This window comes from Protopterus annectens, chromosome 12.part0 (assembly GCF_019279795.1).
Source record: "Protopterus annectens isolate FY-2018-M chromosome 12.part0, PAN1.0, whole genome shotgun sequence".
In the NCBI taxonomy this organism is placed as follows: domain Eukaryota; kingdom Metazoa; phylum Chordata; order Ceratodontiformes; family Protopteridae; genus Protopterus; species Protopterus annectens.
The window spans coordinates 1,496,940,931-1,496,963,519 of NC_056746.1; the positions used below are offsets into that span (position 1 = coordinate 1,496,940,931).

At 45.2% G+C, this 22,589-nt stretch overlaps 1 protein-coding gene across 2 annotated transcripts in view; it reads left to right on the forward strand.

The window, feature by feature from the left end:
- STXBP4 (syntaxin binding protein 4) overlaps positions 1–22,589 on the forward strand; it is a 1,994,403-nt gene that overhangs the window by 999,130 nt on the left and 972,684 nt on the right. The gene's annotated exons all lie outside the window — the stretch shown is intronic.

Genomic DNA, 22,589 nt, shown 5'->3' on the forward strand with positions numbered 1-22,589 from the left:
ACAAGCAGGATTTATCTTGGATGAAGCCAGAAGTCAGATTATGGAGTTGCCCCTTTTCCCCCTCTTAGCCCAAGGCCATAGTGACTACGGATGCAATGTTCGTGTTTCACTGTTGCAGTCATTACGCTTGGGTTATCCTGCTGGCAGGCTACCCTCAGTCGGCCAGAATTCCAAAGTCTAGGTCAGGCGTCTGTTGCTGTCGCCTCTTCCCTGACGTCAGTGCGCCAGGGGTATAAAAGATGCAGCCAACGCCATTTTCTTCAGTCTTTCTTGCCGCGCGGTGCCGAAGCAAAAGCAGTTCGCAAGTGCCGGTCGGCCGACTCCTGAGATTTTCAAATCTGAATTTCAGAACCAAAGTCTTCATTAAAGCCCGTTGGGGATCCTTTTTTCTTGCTCCAGACCGATGTCAGAAAAAGTTAAAAATTGTATTTCTTGTGGGAAGCAAATACCTCACAAGGATTTTCACTCTTAACTGTATCCCTTGCCTAGGCCCTGATCACAACGTTGCTAGCTGTCAGTTTTGTGCTAGATTTAACCAACGCACTATTAAGCGTCAGTTTGATTTTGCATTGCATTACTTTGGCCGAAGATTTAATTATATAATGCCGTCGGACCAGCCGACAACCAGAGTTTACAAAATATGCAAGGACACTGAAAAGGATAGGCATCCGAGGTCCAAAACCGACGACGAGGCCTCTGCTAGACTAGTCGCCGGTTCGCCGGTTCTCAGTGAGGCATTTTCGCAGCCCCTGCCGCCCGCTACCTCAGAGCCACAGGCCACTTCCGACTCCCACGTGGAGCTGACTGGGCTTCTGGATACTCAAGGTATTGGACACTCGGAAATGATTTCCTCAGATGGGTCCAGAGCCGCTGAGCAGGCATCAGCTTCTGAGGGTGTCTTCAGACCTACACAACTATATATTAAGCCATCTTCAGCTTCAAAGACTAAAGCAGCTCTAAAGACAAAGAAACAAGTACAGCATTCTCCTACTCAGTCTTTTTTGTTGTGTCTTTTCGGCTTTTCCCGGTTAGGGGTCGCCACAACGGAACTCTGGCCCGCTAATGATTGGTATTTGATTTTTACGTGCCAAGTTACCAGCCCTGATACACAACCTTCGAAGGTACACCCATTCACGCATGTCTTCAAGCAGAATGTCACTGCTTAAACAGAAATTGTTGACAAATACTAAATGTTCAGAGAACAAGGAATTGCAGGATTTATTGCATGCAGCTGAACAAGTGGGAAAGCATACTTTGCAGTGTGATTATGATTCGCTGGAGGCCTTGTGCAGGGCCGCTGTCACAGGTTCTGTTATTAGAAGGCATGCTTGGTTAAAGGAACAGAATCTGCCTGATCATGTTAAAGCAAAATTATTAGCTGCACCATTGCAGCATGATACTTTGTTTGGTACTAAAGCAGAAGAGGTTTTGAAAAAAAATGGAGGATAAAGCAAAATTCATGCAGACAGTCAAGGATTTCTTACAGGTACAGCCACCCAGGTTTAGCAGGAACTGGCCTTCTAAAAATTGGTCCTTTCCAGTGTCAGACAGACCACAGACAGGCAGATACAGGCGTCCCAGAGGCAGATCTCAGCCCCAAGGCTCATACAGGCCTAAACAATGGGGTGCTCCTACCTCCAAAAGTGGAGACAAATCACAACCTTACAGGAAACAGTCCCAATGACTTTCCTCTGCCAGATCCAAACACTTTTCTTTTGGCAGCCCCCTTAGGGGGAAAACTAGCACTTTTTTCATCAAATTGGCAAATGATTACCCAAGACAAATGGGTCCTGAACATAGTGCCCCAAGGCTACGGGTTCCATTTTCACACTCTACCAAAGTCAAAAGGTATGCCAGACCTGCCACACAATCAGTGGGCAGAGGCGCAAAAACTAATTACAGCCCTCATGGACATGAGGGCCATTCAGCAAGTACCACAACAAGAGCATGGGCAAGGATTTTACTCAAGACTTTTCCTAGTACCTAAGAAGGACAGAACCTGGAGGCCAATACTGGACCTGTCTATACTAAATACGTTTCTGGAAGTTCCAAAATTCAAGATGTTGACTGTACAGCACAGCAGCTACTGCCTATGCTGGGCAAGAAGGCTTGGCTCGTAACTTTGGACCTAAAAGAGGCATACCTGCATGTCCCAATCAGACAATCTTGCAGAAGATACCTCAGATTCATAGCTGGCTCAATGCATTACCAATTCTCTGCACTGCCCTTTGGCTTATCTACTGCGCGCAGGGTCTTCACAAAGTGCCTGGCACCAGTAATTGCATTTTGCAGACAGAGGAATTCAAATATATCCCTACTTGGACGACTGCCTAATTCAAGCAGAGAACAAAGACATTCTTCTAAAGCATCTGGCGTTTGTAAAAAGATTACTAAACGGCCTAGGGTACACAGTAAAAGAAAAGAAATCAAAACTAGTGCCCTCTCAAGAGATAATATTCCTGGGTGCAAGCTTAAATACAACTGCCCAGATGGCTTATCTCACGCCAGACAAACAAAAGCAACTGACTTCTTACTTCAAGAAATTGGCAACAAAAACCCACTTATCTGCAAGGAAAATCCTGCAGGCCCTGGGTTTCATGGCATCCTGCATTCTACTAATTCCATATGCCAGACTGCATATGAGGAAACTACAGTGGTATCTAAAAAGTGTTTGGACTCAGCATTGCCACAGCCTGGAGACAGTAATTGCACTCATTCCCTGCCTGCAACAGGAGTTTCGATGGTGGGCAGAAGCCTGTCACCACAACAGGTGTCTGCCATTAAGTTTACCCACAGCCAGACATACACTGACAACGGATGCATCAGGTTATGCCTGGGGGGGCCCATATGGCAGGAAAATGTATTCAGGGCACATGGCCTGCAAACCAGATGCATCTTCACATCAGTCAAAAAGAGATGCTAGCTGTTCAAAATGCCCTGACAGCTTTCAAGGACCTGCTTCATCCAGGACAACTACTGATAAAGACAGAAAATACTACGGTCATGTGGTACATAAACAGGGAGGTACACATTCCTACCCTCTCTGCAAACAAGCAGTGACCTTATGGGACACAGTATTGGCTTTTCCAATTCACCCGCAAGCACAGTTCTTGCCAGGAAAAACAAATACTCTGGCAGACGAACTAAACAAACCTCATGGATCCCCACAAATGGAAACTGGATCCACAGGTCTTCAGCATGATAATAAGGAAATGGGGATGCCCAGACATAGATCTATTTGCCTCCCCTCACAACTGCCAATTGCAGAGATTTTGCACAAGGATTTATCACAAGCAAGCATGGAAAGTGGACACCCTATCCTTCATCTGGAAAAATCTAACAGTATATGCCTTTCCTCCACTGCCTCTCCTTCCCAGGGTACTCCTAAAGGTCAGACAAGAGAAGCCAAAAATTAAACTGATTGCACCAGACTGACCACGCCAGCACTGGGTACCAAGTCCTAAAGAGCTTGTCTCAAGGTCCAGCATGGATATTGCCTCAAACTTCTCACTTGCTGACCCAACAAAACAATCAGATCCTGCACAGCCAACTCAGGACCTTAAATCTGGCAGCATGGCGGATAATGTAACCATTCAGAACACTCCTCTTTCAAAAGCTGTTATGGATGTTATCTTGGAGACTAGGAGGCCCAGTACCAGAAAATCTTATGCAGAAGAATGGAAGAGATTCTGTGCTTGGAACCAGGAACAAGGCATTGACACGTGTGTACCAAATATACCTCAGATTTTACAATACCTAACTGAGATGCTGAACAAAGGCCTTTCTTTCTCATCAATTAAGATTCATGCCTCTGCCATTTCAGCCCATTACAATACGGAACCACCTATCTTTTCTCATCCATTAATAAGTCAGTACCTCAGAGGGGCCAAAAACATTAGGCCTCCAAGGAGAGCACCAATTCTGGCCTGGGATCTAAATTATGTTTTGGAAAAACTCACACTGCCTCTTTTCAAGCCAGCTTCAACAGCAGATATACAATTTTTATCCTGGAAAACAGCTCTACTCCTAGCAATAACCTCTGCAAGGCGAGTCTCGGAGTTACAAGCACTCATGGCTGTGGAACCTTTTATCATTTTTCATCCAGACAGGGTTTCTGTGAGGACAAACCCTACATTCATGCCTAAGGTGGTATCCAGTGTGGCCCAAAACCAAACAATTCACTTGCCTACCTTTTATCCAAATCCACAGAACAAGGGTGAGAAAATCCTGCATTCTTTGGACATACACAGGCAGTTACGTTTCTACTTGGACAGAACTAAAGCTTTCAGAAAAACTGAGCAACTTTTAGTGTCATATGCTGCAGGATCACAAGGAAAGACTATCTCAAAACAGACTATTTCTAAATGGATAGGCCATTGCATCCGTTTCTGCTATTTTCATCATGGCATATCAGTGCCTAAGGGCATTAGGCCTCATTCCACCAGAGCAGCAGCCACTTCAGCAGCCTTCCTCAGAGGAGTACTGACCAAAGATATCTTAGAGGCTGCAACCTGGAGTTCAGTGCACACTTTCACAAAGCACTACCACTTACCTCTTTACTCTTAAGTCCAGAGCAGGCTTTGCCACTGCAGTTCTGCAGGGCCTCATAGCCTCTCCTAATCCTATTTAGCCGAGCCAGCCATCCTCAGCTTTGGGATTCAACCCAAGAGTAATGACTGCAACAGTGAAACACGATGAACATAGTACAGTTGTGTACCTACCATAAATGTAGATGTTTGAGTGTATTCCCTGTTGCAAGTCCAGGTTACCCACCCACCATCCCCCTTCTCTTTGCTGGGACTTTTCTGCACTTCTCTATCCTATACAACCTATTTGGTGTATTTGCTTGTAGATAAAGGGAATGTTATTTTTGTGCATGCATTTTTATTGGCATATTTTTTCAGCCTACCAGTTTGGGGGCACATGACATCTGGGGCAAGAAAAATTGAAGAAAATGGCGTCGGCTGTATCTTTTATACCCCTGGCGCACTGATGTCAGGGAAGAGGCGACAGCACCCGACGCCGGACCTAGACTTTGGAATTCTGGCCGACTGAGGGTAGCCTGCCAGCAGGATAACCCAAGAGTAATGACTGCAACTGTGAATACACTCGAACATCTACATTTATGGTAGGTACACAACTGTACTTTCCTGATGGGGGGGGGGGGGTCATTTTCATGGAAAGACAGTCCAAGGCAGTTTATCCCCTCAAGAGGCCAATTTGCATATCAACATCCTAGAACTGAGGGCAGTGCTCTTAGCATTCAAAGCATTGCAATCTGCCCTCCCTTCAGGGTCAATTGCTATTCAGTCAGACAACATGTCAGTTGTCTGGTACATTAACAAACAAGAGGGAACCAGATCCTACCCTCTGTCAGGGAGCCCTAAGAGTTTGGCAATGGGCAATTGCCTCCAACCGCTTCCTGATAGCAATGCACATTCCGTGGAACTTTAACGTGACTGCGGACAAACTCGGCAGATGCATTCACCTGTGTCACAAGTGGTCTCTCAATCCCAGTGTAACAACGAAGATCTTTCATTGCTGGGGTTAGCCTTGCTGCAATCTGTTCACCTCTCCCACAAACTACAAATACAGCAGGTACTTTGCCGTAGCCCCCCCTTGGGTGTAGTCCTCAAGAGATGCTGTTCTCCATGATTGGCCCCCGGGACTTTTGTATGCCTTCCCTCCAATCTGTCTTATTCCCCAATTTTTGAAGAAAGCCTAACGGTTGAAAAGCAAAGTGATTCTCATTGCACATTTTTGGCCCCATCAAGTCTTGTTTCCCTTTCTCTGGCCTCACCTAGTTCACCGCCTGTGGACTCTGGATCTAACTCCAGATCTGTTATCTCATCCTCCGGGCTTGGTTCATCCCAGCCTACAAAATCTCAAGCTGACGGCTTGGTTTCTCCACTTCCAGTAATTGCCAGGTGAAACAATTTATCTTCCCCAATACAAAAGATACTTCTGGCATCTCATAAACCATCCACCAGAAAACTTTATCTTAGTACATGGAAGAGATTTGTGTTTTGGTCTGATAAAAAGGCAATTGATCCTTTCTCAGCCTCGATTGATAAGGTCTTGGAATACTTAATCACATTATTTCAACTGGGAGCCTCTACTTCTACCATTAGAGTTCATCTAATGGCCATTTCAAATTTCCATAAAGAATTCCATTACCATTCCTTGATGTCTCATTGTCTTTGCAAAACTTTTCTTAAGGGCACTTTACATTGGAAACCACATTTCAGAGAGCCCATTGTGCCGTGGAATTTAACGTTGGTCTTGCAGTGTTTGTTCCATCAGTCTTTCTAGCTAGCAGCCACCTGTGATATCAAGTTTTTATCTTGGAAGACTCTTTTCCTGGTAGCCATCATGTCAGCCAGGAGAATCTCTGAATTACAGGCTCTGTGTGCAAAATATCCGTATATCATTTTCACAGAGAGAGAGTATATCAGAACAACCCCCTCCTTCCTACCTAAAGTAGTGTTAGATTCCAATATTAATCAAACCATAGCTTTACCAGTCTTCTTTCCAAATTTCCCAAACAAGGGAGAATATTGTTTGCATTTGTTGGACATACACAGACAGTGACGTTTTTATTTGGCTGGAACAAAATCATTTAGAAAATCAGACCAGTTGTTTCTATCCTTTTTGGGTACTAGACAGAGCAAGCCAGTGTCGAAAATCACTGTCAAAATGGTTTACTATGGTTATTTATGACCAAAATAAGCTGGACTTAACAAAAGTTAGAGCTCATTCTGCCAGGTCTATTTCCACTTCAGTAGCCTTTCATTCCAGAGCTTCTATAGAGGACATATGTGCAATGGCAACTTGGGCTATCCCTCATACCTTTATCACGTATTACAAATTGGATACGGTCTCCAGGGGAAGAGGATCCTTTGGCTCTATGGTGCTCAGGAATATCCTTCCCTATGGCCTTCCAGGGTCTAAAGTAGGTAGGGACTTTGTCCCAACAGTCAAGTATGAATGAAGATTGACAACATCAGATAAAGTGATGTTCTTACTTTAACTTTCCATCTGTGTTGTCGATCTTCATTCATTCTTGACATCCCACCCTCCTTCCCCTCCAAAAGTCTCCTGGAGGTTCAGAATAAGCCCTGGGGTCCTAGTAGGGTTGTTTCTTTCACAAAGTTTCTATGATGTTCTACTTTATAGGCAAAACTCGATCTGAGGTGAAGGGAATAGAGGCAGTATGGCGCAAGCTTGATGTGACAGCCGAATCAGCTCCGAGGATCAGAACCAAACCCGACAGTCAAGAATGAATGAAGGTTGACAACACAGATGGAATGTTATGGTAAGAACATAACTTCTCTTTTACAATATAGGACAGACAAAATTGAAGAAGTCGAAGCAAAGAACTATTTAAAATACTAGTATAAAATGCATAAAATATTACTAAAACAAAGAATGACAGTAGTTGTTGGATGGGAAATGGAAGTTAATTTGAATGTAAAGGGCAGCATCGTCTTGCATTTACCAAGATGAATGTTGAGATACCATGACCAACCAAAACATTTCATATTTGTAGAAGTCTGTCACATTTAATACATGCTTGTACAAATGTTACGTATAATCAGTATGGGAAGGGGACCATACTATGGGTAGATGTAAAATAGAATGTAGAGTATGTAAAAGGGAAAAACATTTCTGGTTTGTATATACTGAGCAGAAGGGTAGAGATAGATGTACAGCAATGTATAAAAGAAAGTAATAAAAGTGTTAAAGAAAATGAACAGGAAAAAAATAAAGTAAATAAGGAAAGGAAGATAGTATGGATCAAGTGTTAATTGGGTATGAGAAATGGGATTTGGTATGGAATTGAAGGGAAAATTCTTAAAGTATTAAGAGCAGCATATGAGACTAATAAGGTTAGGATTATGATTAATGGATGGTTCAGTTTAAAGAGGAATGTTAGCCAAGGAAGCTGTATGGGTAGTGTACTGTTTCCCTTGATCATGAAACCTATAGCTTCTGAAATGAAAGTGACGATGAAAAGGGGAAATCATTGGGTGCAATGATATGTGGAGGTCCCTAGTTTCCTTTTATATACAAGTGATGTTATAATAATAACAATAAATTGATTATGATTGCAGAGGATGTTAAAGATGATAAATTTGACTTTGAAAAAGGTAAGATTACAACAGAAGAAGGAAAATAATATATGCAAAGGGATTAAGTAAAGACAGAGGAGAGTATTTTTCTAGAAATTATATTTCTTTACTGGTAATACTATTTGTTAGTGTGGAAGAAGTAGAAGAGGAGTTGAATGGAGTTAAGGAAAACTTAAAGAAATAAGTAGGTTTTGGAAAACATGTAGATTACCCTTTAAACAGAATGTTTATTTACTTAATTCAAAAGCCGAAAGAGAGAGTAATGTTAGACAGGTTAGCATATCTGAGAGATGTGTAAATGATAGAATTTGAAAAAGAGATATATTACAGGGAACATTTGGTCCTCAAGATTAAACCAAATAAAGACAATGGTTTTGTCTCTTGAAGAAAGAGAAGGTGGATCGGGGTTTCTATGATTGTGTAAGCAGATGTTTTGCATTTATACTTGGTATTAAACTATAACAAAAAGAAATTTGAGACAATTTCAGAAATTTTAAAAGTAAAATATAAAATGTTTTGGGAAAATGGAACATGAGAGCGATATAGATAGAGAGGAGAATATTTAAGCAAAGAGGTAAAGGCATATCAAAACAAGATTTTTTTAATGTAAAGCAGATATTGAGGGATTTGTAAAGGTAAAAATGAATGGTATAATATGATTGTAAGGAAGTTGTAAATTCTTAGAAGTGTTGTGTAATGAAGTAGTTGAAACCATTAGAAAAAGAAAGTGAAGTCTGGAAATATGTCAAGGGTTCTGTGAAGGCTAATTATTAACAAGTTACCAGTGGAAGTAAGTGTGGTTTAAAAAAACTATGCATGAAAGACTGGGTAACTTTTGTAGACAGAAACTGCAGGACGTATGTTTTTTATAGGCAAAAGAGTAAGGAAAGTATTGAAAGCAGTATTAAAGGCAACTATGTTAATGGAGATAAAGAATACAGAAGACATTAACATGAATATGATTCTATATAGATGATATGGGAGAAGGCACAATGAAAGTATTGAAAATATGGATAAAATACTGATCTGAAGTAGGATGTTCATTTGTCAGCAACCTGTGGGTTACGGATCCGATATCGGATCCGAGCCGGCAACTTGTTTCAAGCTAATGGATCCGAGCTCCTAGCTCCTCCCTTCACCCATAATCCCTTGCTAACCCTCCATGACCCCAGATCTAGTTTGCCGCGCTTGTGGATGGCTGGATCCTTGTTGAGCTCGTCAGATAAGTGAAAAAAAGTTACTTTTTCAAAGTACTTCTTGTCTGAAATTTCTTTTTTAGTTAAAATTAATCTTTTTAAAGTGTGTAAGTGTTAGGTTCCTTATTTTTTTATCTTAATTAGTTACCCTCCCTTCGCTGGTCGTTAGTGTGTGTTGCGTTTCTTTTGGGGCCTGTGTGTGTAGTTGCTTTTCTTTTTCTTTTAAAAAAAAAAAAAAAAAAAAGGAATGGCTGAGGCCCCAAAAGCCATATTTTCCAAATGTACCGATTGTGGCCATAAGCTCTCCCCGGCTGATGGCCACACTCAGTGCGTTCGGTGCCTTGGGGTTGAACACCTCACCTCGGGCTGTACCATCTGTGCAGCGTTCAACCCCAGGGCACTGAAAGAGCGGAGGTCGAAGCTGGTCCTGGCGGGACTTTTACCCCCGGATTCAGCTTCGGCCTCCGCTATCTCTGCTGCTCCCGTGACTCCACCACAGCCCGTGGTCGCTGCCACTCCTGCCCCCCTGCCTCCATCCGGGACTCAAACTCCCGCTAAAGTGTCGGAGGACAGGGAGGCCAGGAGGGAGAAACAGAGGGAGAAGCACCACAAGCTGCGGGCTGAGACCTCCGTTTCGCCTCGCCAGCTAAGCGGGCTTCTCCCTCCACTGCTTCTAGGTCTCCTCCTCCTTGGCTCCGATACCCTTGTTTCTCCCTGGGGCCCGTGGTGGAGGAGACCCGATCTCCGTCGAGGTCATCGAGGCGGCATTCCAGGCCTGCCTCGGTGGCCTCCTCGAGATCTACTTTCAGTTTATCCGATGCAGACTTGGACCGGATGATGCGAAGATTCATCCAGGCCCAGCTGCAGATGGGAGTGCTCTTGCCTCCCCCCCCCTTGGGGGGGGGCTCGACACCCTTTTTCCACCCAATTGCTCCTTCTCCGACCCGCTACCCGGGTTCGGAGCGTTCGGAGCCGAGCAGCCTTGGAGCCGGGGGTGGGTCGGCACCGACAGTACTTGGTACTTTGGATCCGACCCTGCCCTCGAGCCTGTCGGATCCGACCTCTCGGAACCGTGGTCCGAGCTTCGGATCCGGGGGATTCAGTGTGCCTTCGGCTCCGTCCAGGTCGGAGCACACTGGTCCCTCGGATCCAACGGTCGTCTCGGCGCCGGCTCCAATCCCTTCATTGGATCCGAGTGGGAGCCGACTTTCGGATCCATTGGAGAGTGGCTCTCCCTCGGCCTTCGATGTTGTGGAGAGGGCTCTGTTGAGAGCATCCGGACCCCCGGTCCTTGCATCGACTCCTCCCTGCACTCCCTCTCTGCTGGGCCAGGCTTCCATCACCCGGCCAAAGGGACAGCCTGCTTCGATGTCACAGATGGTTCCATTGGAACAAGATGTTGCTGGCGAGGCCTCCTCGGACAGTCCCCCCGAGGAAGCTCCCCACAAGCATAAGTGCAAAAGGAGGCACGTGGACTCCCCTGAGTCCTTAACCGAGGACACGGACTTGGAGGAACGGGAAGGCTCCCCAAGATCGTCCCCTGAGGATGTCTCCTTTGGAGACATCATGGAGATGCTGAGAATCAGAGGTGGGTGGTCTGCCCCCAAGTCTTCCTCTGACGAGTCCGTGTTTCTGGAGGCATTCGAGGCAGGCCCGTCTACCTCTTGGGTGTCCCCTCCAGCCGACCCCCTGGTGGACCTCATTACCACCAGGGCGTGGAAGGATCCAGACACCATGGAGCCAGTACCGAAGTGCCCGGATAGGATTCTTAGCCCCCCCTCAGACCGATCACATTGGAGTAAGGGGCCCCCCATAGATGCCATGTTGACGGCGGCAGCCACAAAGAGGAAATTGGCTTAGAAGAGTCCCTCAGTCCATCCACCGAGCAAAGAGGCCCGTTTGATGGACCGCTTAGAGAAGCGAGTCTTTAGTTCAGCGACCTTCTCGGTAAGGTCTCTGAACTATATGGCACATGTCATCAGGATGCAGCGGGATCTTATCAAAGAATACGCTGCCCCCCCCCCTGAGTCCATGTCGGAGGAGGACAAACAATTGTACTCCACCCGAATGGCCACTCTGAGATCGATTTCAAACACCTCTATGCGGCTGTTGTCCCACGCCACAGCGGGAGCCGCTAGGGCTAGTGGAGCAGGCCTAGTCATGAGACGTCAGGCCTGGCTCCGTCATTGCGATTTTACGGAGCCCTTTAAAGCATCCTTTGCGAACACCCCTTTTGATGGTTCTGCCCTATTTGGCAAAACAGTTCGCGAGGCACTTGTCCAGAGCGAGAAGGATGGGAAGACGTTGTCTGCCGTCGGAGTCCGCTTCTCTGCTCCCCAGCGGTCCTTTTCGAGGAACCAAAAGGGTCAGAAGAAGATGTGGTTCCGGAAATCACAACATTCCCAACCAGCTCCGGACAACCAGTCCTACCGTGGCAGAGGTGGACAGGGAGGACGTCGCCCCAGGGGCAGAGGGGCTCCAAGAAACTTTGGGTCCAGAGAACCTTTCTCTGAGCGGCCCGCGCAGCAGCCCTGAGGGGTTGCCCGACTGCTCCACTCTGGAGGCAGTCGGGGGGCGTTTTTCGGAACACCTAGCGGCATGGGAGTCCATCACAACAGACCGCTGGGTGCTTCGCATCATATCCAGAGGGTACAAAATACCAATACTTCATGTCCCCTAATCCAAGAACCTCCCCGATATACCACCCGATGAGAGGGAGGCCGCAGAAATCCAGCAGCTGCTAAGAAAAAGAGCCATCCAGCCTGTCCCCCAAGACCAGCTCGGATTAGGATTCTACTCCAGGTTCTTTTTGGTGCCAAAAAAGACGGGGGACTTGAGACCCATCCTAGACCTTTCCTGCTTGAACCTGTCAGTAACCAAGGAAAAATTGCGAATGGTCACTCTTCAATCTATCCTCCCCCTTTTGAATGAAAACGATTGGATGTGCTCTATAGACCTCAAGGATGCGTACTACCACATTTTAATGGACAAACGATCCAGGAGGTTCCTTTGCTTCCGGCTGGGGGCCAGTCACTACCAGTTCAGGGTCCTTCCCTTTGGCCTCACCACAGCCCCCAGGGTGTTCACCAAGGTGTTAGCAGTGATTGCGGCCCACCTGAGATTCCAGGGAATACAGGTCTTTCTGTACCTGGATGACTGGCTCCTGACCGCACCAACAAGGCATCTACTTTGCTCAGCCAGAGACTTCTTTCTCCATCTAGCCCCACAACTAGGCATTACTATCAACGTCGGCAAATCTCTACTGGCTCCGACGCAGGTCATAGAATTCATAGCTGCCAGAATAGACACCAAAGATTTGCGAGCCTTCCTAACTTCCGAGAGAATCCGGAACCTACAACTTCATGTGCGGGCTATCCTTCATTCAGAGGCTTCACCAGTGGAATTGGTCCTGAGGGCACTAGGCTCCATGGTGGCAGCGATTACGCTCCTTCCATGCGCCCGTTTGAACATGCGAGTACTGCAATGGACTCTGTTAGTGCAATGGTCCTTCCTATCCCTTCCTCTCCACCATCCCATTGCTATCAGCAAGGCTTGCAGGAGGGCGCTACTATGGTGGCTCCAAGCATCGAACTTCCATACGGGCTGTCCCTTCTGCACCTCTCCCCCTCTCGCCACGGTGACCACGGACGCTTCCCGCCTTGGGTGGGGGGGGGCATTATTCAGGCAGGACAGTCCAAGGCACGTGGAACGATACAGAGACCTCCCTGCATATCAGTGTTCTGGAGATGAGAGCGGTGCTGTTGGTGTTGCAAGCACTTCAGAGCTTCCTCCCCACAGGAACGATTGCAATTCAGTCGGACAACATGTCGGTGGTCTGGTATATCAACAAACAGGGGGGAACCAGATCTTACCCTCTATGCCGCGAAGCCATGAGAGTGTGGGAATGGGCGATCTCCACCAACCGCTTTCTGATTGCATCGCTGTTCCGGGAGGACCAACATCCTAGCGGACAAGCTCAGCCGCACCCTTCTTACCCCGTACGAGTGGTCTCTCAATCCTCTAGTAGTGAAGCAGATATTCGCAACATGGGGGCGACCCTGCTGCGATCTTTTTGCATCTCCATCAAACACCAAATGCAACAATTTCTTCGCTCTAATCCCCCCTCCAGGGGAAACTCCAAGAGACGCTCTGGTGCATGCTTGGCTACCCGGTCTACTCTATGCCTATCCTCCTCTACCAATGATGATACAACTCTTACAGAAAGTCTTGCGGTTGGGGAGCAAGATGATTCTCATTGCCCCATTCTGGCCTCGGCAAATTTGGTTCCCTTACCTGTGGTCTCACCTTGTGAATCACCCTTGGATTCTAGATCCCATTCCGGATCTGATCTCCCATCCGTTGGATTTACCAACTCCAAACCTGGACAATCTGAAACTGACAGCTTGGTTGCTCCAGTTCCACTCCTAGTTAGGACTCCCGGTATCTCTTCACCAGTCAAAGCCATCCTCGTGGCAGCGCATAAGCCCTCCACCAGGAAAGTGTACCACAGTAAATGGAAACGTTTTTCCATCTGGGCGGAGCACCATGATCTAGATCCCTTTACAGCTCCTCTTCCATCCATATTAGACTTCCTAACTGAACTCTTTCAGGAAGGCGCTAGTTGTTCAACTGTCAAAGTGCAATTGGCAGCCATATCTCATTACCATGTGGGACATGATACAGGGCCCTTGATGTCGGCCAAATTGTGTAAAACCTTTCTCAAGGGCACCTTTTTACTTAGATCCCCTGTAAAAGAAGCTGTACCCCCCTGGGATCTTACATTAGTTCTTCAAGCCTTGACTGCTCCACCCTTTGAACCCGCTGCTTCAGTAGATCTCAAATTCTTGTCATGGAAAACAGCATTCCTTGTAGCCATTACTTCAGCAAAAAGAGTGTCGGAGCTTCAGGCTCTCTCTGTGAAGCCTCCTTACCTGATCTTTCACCCAGATAGAGTGTACCTCAGGATCAATCCCTCCTCTCTTCCCAAGATAGCATCAGAAACCAACATAAATCAATCCATAAATTTACCGGTTTTCTTCCCTAAATATCAGAATAAGGGAGAGTACAAGCTGCACTCATTGGATGTTCATAGGCAGCTTTGTTTTTATACTCATAGGACAGCTGGCCATAGACAATCTGACCAGCTGTTCGTTTCCTTTGCCAAATTTAACTTGGGGAAAGCTATCTCTAAAGTATCTTTATCTCACTGGATTTCCCAATGTATCCTACTGGCATATCAAGCCTCGGGTAGACCCGCACCAGAAGGAGTTCGTGCTCATTCCACCCGCTCCATTTCTACTTCTGCTGCCTTCAAGTCTAGAGTCCCATTGGATGATATTTGTTCTGCAGCCACTTGGTCTTCATCTCATACCTTTATTAACCACTACAAGCTAGACCTGCTTTCTAGAGGGAGAGCATCCTTTGGCTCTGCGGTGCTTCGTAATATCCTTCCATGATGGCCACCCAAGGTGCAGCTAGCTGGGGACTCTGTCCCACAGGTTGCTGACAAATGAACATCCTACTTCAGATTTAGAAGTTATGTACTCACCATAACGTTCCATCTGAGTAGGTAGTTCATTTGTCTGCAACCATCCCCCCCTCCTTCCCCCTGACCTTCTTCGGATCTACTAGTTGTTAGATATCCTTTGTTGGATATATATTGAGGGGCAAACTCGATCTGAGGTCATGGAGGGTTAGCAGGGGATTATGGGTGAAGGGAGGAGCTAGGAGCTCGGATCCATTAGCTTGAAACAAGTTGCCGGCTCGGATCCGATATCGGATCCATAACCCACAGGTTGCAGACAAATGAACTACCTACTCAGATGGAACGTTATGGTGAGTACATAACTTCTAATTTTCTATAATTTGGGTTACACAGAATGAAGGTATAAGAGAGGTTTGGTTTAGTTAAAATATCTGCAAGACCCAATTCTTTAAGAGAAAAGATTTTGATTGTGGCAAAAAAATTGGTTGGAAATGGTAGATAGGTTTTACTTATTATGTAAAGTTAAAAGTTGTGAAATAAGTTAATTAAAATTTTGGGTTATGGAAGGAAATATAAGTATTGCTAAAAGTGTGAAAATTATAAAAAAAACGTGAATAATGTAAATCATGTAAATAAGCAAAGCTTGTAAATATGGGATAAATATGATTTGTATATCAATAAAAATCCCCACTGTTTTAGCTAAGTTCTGTGGGATGTTTTACATCTGCTTGAGCCATCACCAACTTGGGCAGATGGGGCCTCAGTTTAACATCTCCTCCAAAAGACAGCACACTCAGATACGCTGCACCCCCTTACACTAAACTACGCATCTTTGTTTGAAAATTTTGGTATGGGAAGAGAACTGTCAGCCCTCTGGTCTTCCAGCACCAAATGTGAATGTGCTACCTGTTGAGAAGCAATTTCAAGCAGTTTACATCTGAAGTCATGAGAACAGTTTGATGGACAATCTGAGCAAAGAGATCTGAGTCTTCCACATCCGGTAGAAATGTAGACCTTTCCCAGGATAAAAGAACCAGTGGCCAGGTCAACCAGTGGATCTGGTACCCTCTCATCTGAGTAACCTGCATCCAGCTTCCTCACTACTAGATATAAATGACCAATTTTTTTCCTTCAGGAGTCATATTCTGCCAAGCCTTCTAGTTGTGAAGCTTGCTTCTAAAGGCAAAAAAGAGAAAAAAAAAAAAACGTTTCATATAGATGTTCATTGTGTTTCACTGTTGCAGTCCTTACAAAATGGGTTATCTGGCTCCCAGTAGCCCACAGTCGGCCATAATACCAAAGTCCTTGGTATATGACATTGGCTGCCTTCGGTTTCAAGCCTGACGTCAGGTGTAAAGGAAGGCAGCCAATGCCATTTCCTCAGTCTTTCTTGCTACGGAGCCCAAAGCAGAAGCATTTTGCACGAGTGCCGGTCGGCCGATTATCTTCTTTTTGTATTCCTACTACTTAGTTGAAGACATCCTCAGATAAGTACCCCGTTGGGGACCCTCTTTTCTTGCTTTAATGAATGTCAGAGAAAGTTAATAACTGTCTTGCCTGTGGAAAACAGATTCCGCACAGTGATTTTCACTCTTACTGTATCACTTGTTTGGGCCTTGAGCATGACGTCCCTAATTGTGTTCTCTGTGCTTCTTTCAACCCGCGTACCATACGCCATAGAGCTAGGATCTTGTTCAAGCATTTTGGAGTTTGGCCTAATTTCGTCGGTATGGCATTTTCTGGTCTCCCGACTTCAGATGTTCTTAAGAAGCGCAGGGATAAGGACCGCGACAGTCTTATGGTCAAATTAGCTGACGACATCCCTATTAAGTTGGTTGTCGGCCCAGCGTTAGTCAGTGAGGCGCTTTCATTGCCCCTGCAGTCCGCGGATGTTCAGCAGCAGGTGTCTGCTGAGTCCTTTTCTGAGTCCTCCATACTGCAGGCTTCCACTTCGTCTTCTGACCCTCCGCCAGTCACCACCTCTAATGGATCTGGAGCCGCTAAGCAGGAGCTGGCTTCTGAGGCCTCTTTTCTCTGCCTGGAGACCAGATCCAGACCAAAGACCTTGGTTCAGACTGCTGCGGTGGCTAGGCCTCCTGAATCCCTCCGGCTTTCTATCAGGCCTTCCAGCCGAAGATCTGCTCTAAAGCACGCGCCGGCCTCCCCTCAAATGCCTCAGTCTCAGATGATTAAAATGGCTAGTGATCTCTTGACCCTTATCAGAGGCTCTCAGCCGCCACCTTCTAAGAGGTCTAGGGAATTGTCCGCAGAAGTTTTGTCTGCCTCAGACTCTGAGGTTTCCAGCAACTCTACTGATGAAGAAGGGAACTCGTAACTTTTTTCTGGTTTTGAGGATTCTGATGCAGAAGACTCCATCCCTTCTGCCTCCTCTCCAGAAGATTTTTCTTTTGGAGATACTCTAAATACTCTTAGGGAGCATTTCAAATGGGAAAGTCAGGACTACCCTCAGTCTAAGAAACGGATTAGGGAATTTTTGGATTTGCCACAGCATAAGCCTTTGGCTGTCCCTCCGGTTCTGGAAGTTGTTGATGTTTTCTTGGAGAATTCTTTGACTCCTCATTCTGTTCCTCCTGCTCCCAGAAAGCCTGACAGGTATTATAGTGTTCCTGATTCTCATCAGTTCCTTTTCAAGAATCCTACTGCTGATCCAGAGATTATTTCTCAGGGCCCTAAAGGTGTTAAAGCCATGGTTGCTAAAAATCCTGTTCCTTCTGACAAGGAATCTAGGGCCTTGGATAGATGGGGTAAAAAGGTTTATACTTCTTCCACCCTGGCAATTAGGTCTATTATTTATCTTTTTCATATGCTTAAGTATCAGCAGCATACTCTGGAGGCCATTAAGGCTAAAATTGCTGGTGTTCCTTCCCTGATGGAGAGTAAGGACATGCAAGATTTATTGAATTCTGCCACTCTTGTCACTAAACATTCTCTACATTGTGGTTTTGACACTTTGGAGGCTTCTTGCCGGGCAGCAGCAACTGGTTCTGTTATTAGAAGACATGCTTGGCTCAGGGAACAGCCCCTTTCTGGACCTTTCAAGTCTAAATTACTGGATGTGCCTTTGCACAAGGACCATCTTTTTGGTAGCAAAGCAGAAGAGGTGTTAAAAAAGTTGGAGGATAGGGCCAAATCTATGCAAACTGTTAATGACTTTCTGCAAGTTCAGCCTGCTCATTTTAGTAGACATTACCCTTCTAAGAATTGGACCTTTCCTGACCCTAGTAAACAGGGTCGCACTAGACCTAGGGGTTACAGGTCTTCTAGGGGACAGACTTCCTCCCCTCAAAAGGCTAAGCACTGGCAGGCTTCCTCTTCAAAATCGGGGAGTTATAAGCAAACTTCCCAAAGCAAGCATTCCCAATGACTCCAGCCTTCCCCTGCCTGCCTGCCTCTGCGGGCCCAGGGTTTCCTTTGGGGGGACGGTTAGCCATTTTTGCAGATGTCTGGTCCACCATCACAGATGACAAATGGTTGCTCAAAATAGTATCACAAGGCTACAAGTTCTCCTTTCACACCTTCCCTGTCCACCAGGGATACCCAGATATCCCCCCACATCAAAGGGCAGAAGCAGAAAATCAAGTTTCTTCTTTGCTAAACCTGGGAGCAATAGAGCCAGATCCTGCACTACAGATAGGCCAGGATTTCTACTCAAGACTTTTCCCTGGTTCCCAAAAAAAGGGGCATTTGGCACCCTATTATGGATCTGTCTATTTTAAACACTTTTCTGGTAATTCCCAAGTTCAAAATGCTCACTCTTTAGCAGTTGCTGCAATGCTGGCCAAGGATTCCTGGCTGGTGACTTTGGATCTCAAAGAAGCTTATCTGCATATCCCAATAAGGGAAAGCTGTAGGCAGTTCCTTTGCTTCAGAGTGGGGAACAGGCACTTCCAATTCTCTGCACTGGCTTTTGGCTTATCTACTGCTCCCAGAGTTTTTACAAAATGCCTGGCTCCAGTCATTGCTTTTTGCAGGCAAAGGAACATTCAAATTTACCCTTGCTTAGACGATTGTCTTATTCAGGCAAACTCTCCAGAGCAACTTTTAAAGAATTTGGACTTTGTAAAGAACCTTCTCACCTCTTTGGGCTACACTATCAGTGAAAAGAAGTCAAAATTGGTACCCGCCAGGGAGATTGTATTCCTGGGAGCGAGTCTGAACACAGCCGCCCAGATGGTATTCCTCCCTTAAGAGAAACAAATGGATCTTTCGAATTACTTCAAGAATTTGGCAAGCATGACCCAGCTCTCTGCAAGGCAATTCATGCAAGCCCTGGGATTTATGGCTTCATGTATTGTGATGAGTCCATATATCAGACTGCATATGAGGAAAATACAATGGTACCTCAAAAAGCTTTAGTGTCAACACACTCAGGATTTAGACTTGATACTTCCTCTGATTCCCTGCCTGCAGATGGGAGTTCCTTTGGTGGGCAACAGCCTGTACACAGAACAAAGGCCTGCCTTTTTGTCCACCTCCTGCCAGCCAGACTCTCACCACAGATGCCTTGGACTACGCTTGGGGAGCACATCAAAGATGGCAGATGCATTCAAGGGACTTGGAACTATCAACAGGTTCATTTGCACATAATTCTGAAGGAATTGATGGCAGTTCAGCAGGCCTTGATGGCTTTCAAGCATCGTCTGTCCTGGTACTCTTCTGGTCAGGACAGCCAACACAACAATCATGTGGTGCATCAACAAGTAGGGAGGGACTCACTCTTGCCCCCTGTGCAGACAAAGCATGATACTATGGTCCATAGCAGCTTCCATGGGCATTCATCTGTTAGCTCAGTTTCTTCCAAGAAGGCTTAACACCTTGGCAGACCGGTTGAGCAGGCAGTTCCTGGATCTTCCCTGAGTGTCAACTAAACAAGACCATCTTCCATCGAATCATTCAGGGTTGGGGCACTCCTCAGGTGGATCTCTTCTCATCTCAGACCAACCACCTTCTTCCAACCTTTTGCACCAGGGATCATCACGACAAAGCTTGGAAAGTGGATGCTCTGTCCTTCCCCTGGACACATATCTCAATCTGCATTCCCTCCTCTGCCTCTTCTTCCCAGAGTGCTGTTAAAGATAAGGGAAAATAAAACAAGGGCCATCATCATAGCTCCAGACTGGCCCAGGCAACATTGGTATCCACTGCTTCGCAGTCTCTCCCAGTCTCAGCCTTGGCATCTTCCCCTGATACCAGATCTCTTGGTTCAGGAGGGGGGAAAAATTCTGCATCCTCATCTTCAGACTCTACATTTGGCAGCCTGGCTCATAATTTAAACCTTTCCCAACAGGTGGTTGAGGTCCTTCTTGAGGCCAGGAGGCCTAGCACTAGGAAATCTTATGCAGATAAGTGGAAAAGATTCTCCATTTAGATGCAGACTAGAGGGGAAGACTCTTCTCAGCCTACTCTTCCTCTTATTCTTGACTATCTGGCGGGCTTGCTTAATGGTGGACTTTCCTTTTCTTCTATCAAGATTCATGCTTCAGCTATTTCTGCTCATTGTTCCTTTGAGCAATCCATTTTCTCTCATCGCTTGATGAAACAGTTCCTCAGGGGAGCTAGCAATTTAAAGCCTCCCAGAAGGGCACCTACTCCTGCTTGGGATCTTAATTTTGTACTTGAGAAACTTACTCTGCAGATTTGAAGTTACTCTTAACCAGTCTATCCACCTGCCTACCTTTTTCCTAATCTTCAGAATAAAGGGGAAAGGTTGCTGCATTCCCTAGATGTGCATAGACAGCTTAGATTTTACCTGGACAGGACTAAATCTTTTCGAAAGCCGGATCAGTTGTTGGTCAGTTTTGCTCCTGGAGCTCAGGGCAAAGCTATTTCTAAACAGACCATTTCTAAGTTGATTGCTCATTGTATTAATTTTTGTTACTTACAGCATGGCAAGGTTCCTCCACAGAGTATTAGGACCCATTCTACTAGAGCAGCCCCTACCTCAGCAGCGTTTTTAAGAGGTGTACCTACTAGAGACATCCTGGAAGCAGCTACATGGACTTCTGTCCACACTTTCACTAAACATTACAATTTACCCTTGTTTTCTAAGTCTAGGGCTGGTTTTGCCACTGCAGTGTTGCAGGGCATCCTTACCAACCCTTGAACAGTGGGTGTTCCTCCTTCCTTTTGTTTTTTTTTCCTGGGCTTTGGGAATCAACCCATTTTGTAAGGACTGCAACAGTGAAACACTATGAACATAGTACAGTTGTGTACACTTACCATAAATGTAGATGTTCGAGTGTATTCACTGTTGCAGTCCTGCCCCCCCTTCCATCCCCCCTTTTTTCCTAGGGCACAGACTGGATTTTTCTTTTCCTGGTCTAACCTTTTTGGGGACACCTGACAGTTAAGGCAAGAAAAACTGAGGAAATGGAGTCGGCTGCCTTCCTTTATACCTGACATCCTGACGTCAGGCTTGAAACCGAAGGCAGCCGACATCATATACCAAGGACTTTGGTATTCTGGCTGATTGTGGGCTACCAGGAGCCAGATAACCCATTTTGTAAGGACTACATCCGTGAATACACTCGAACATCTACATTTATGGTAAGTGTACACAACTGTACTTTCCTTGCAGATCAAGACAAACATGGCTGCCCTACATTAATTCATATATTTTTCATTAAAATATATCACCCATATATTTGTTAGCAGTTAGTAGATTTGAACTGCATTAGTGTGGTTAGATCAGATATTGTATTTTTATCTGTGTTTATATGGTCGTCTGTCTTGTTTTTCATTTAATCTGAGCACACATACTTTTCCACCTGGAAGTTTTTTCTGTTGTAGTTTTTCTTCTTGGGGCAACACAAAAGGTATTTTCCTTGTAAACACACAAGAAACTATTTACTTTATTGACATATTTATTGTTCAGTTTGCAAAAAAAAGTAAAAAAAAAAGTAAAACAATGTAGCACAAATAATAAAAAACAAACAAAAAAAAATAAATGGGCCAGGTGTTTTGCATTATTGTAATGGGAAGTATCAGACTCCAATTCTGTACTTCAACTTTTGTAGAATCTTACTGTCTTGTATAAAGCTAGCTTATTTTTTTCCCTCCATTAGACTCTCTCCTGGCTTTGTATGTGCATGCCCACCTATAAATTCTCAGATTGCTGTACAACAGTTGTCAAGTAAGGTTACTTCATTTGAAGTCATCAAGAGGTCCTATACCCTAGCTTGGAAGTAGAAGTTTGAAACTGAAAAGAAGTCAACTTTCTTCTAACCCATTCAGCTCATTAGGTCTCAAATATCTTTAAAAAACACTTTTCCTAGTAGTTATCACAGACAGAATGATTTCTGGACTTCATGTTTTAATTTGCACAGAATCTTGTACAGTTTTCTGTAAGGACTGGATGTCTTGAGACTAAATCAATCCTTTTTACCTAAAGTGGTCTCTGAAATTGCTTAGAACCAATTTATGTGGTAGCTTGTTTTCTTTATCAAATAGGAGAACAGAGGTGTAAGAATTTTCCATAGTGTACATTTGTTCGCGCAACTTAGATCACCTGCCAAACTGATTTTCTTCCTCAGAGGTGCCACTACAGGGAACAGTACGTGGATATGTCAGTAAAGTTTAGTGGATGTGGGTCACGTCTGCTAAAAGTTGTGGATGCTAGGATATTTTGCAGATGTCAACATAACCAAAAGTAACACTGTACAGATTATTTATTTCAAAAAGCACAAATGTATTTCTGGTTTCATATGAGGGGCTGAAGCATCACAACACTTTTGACACCTTCTTGTTGAATCATAT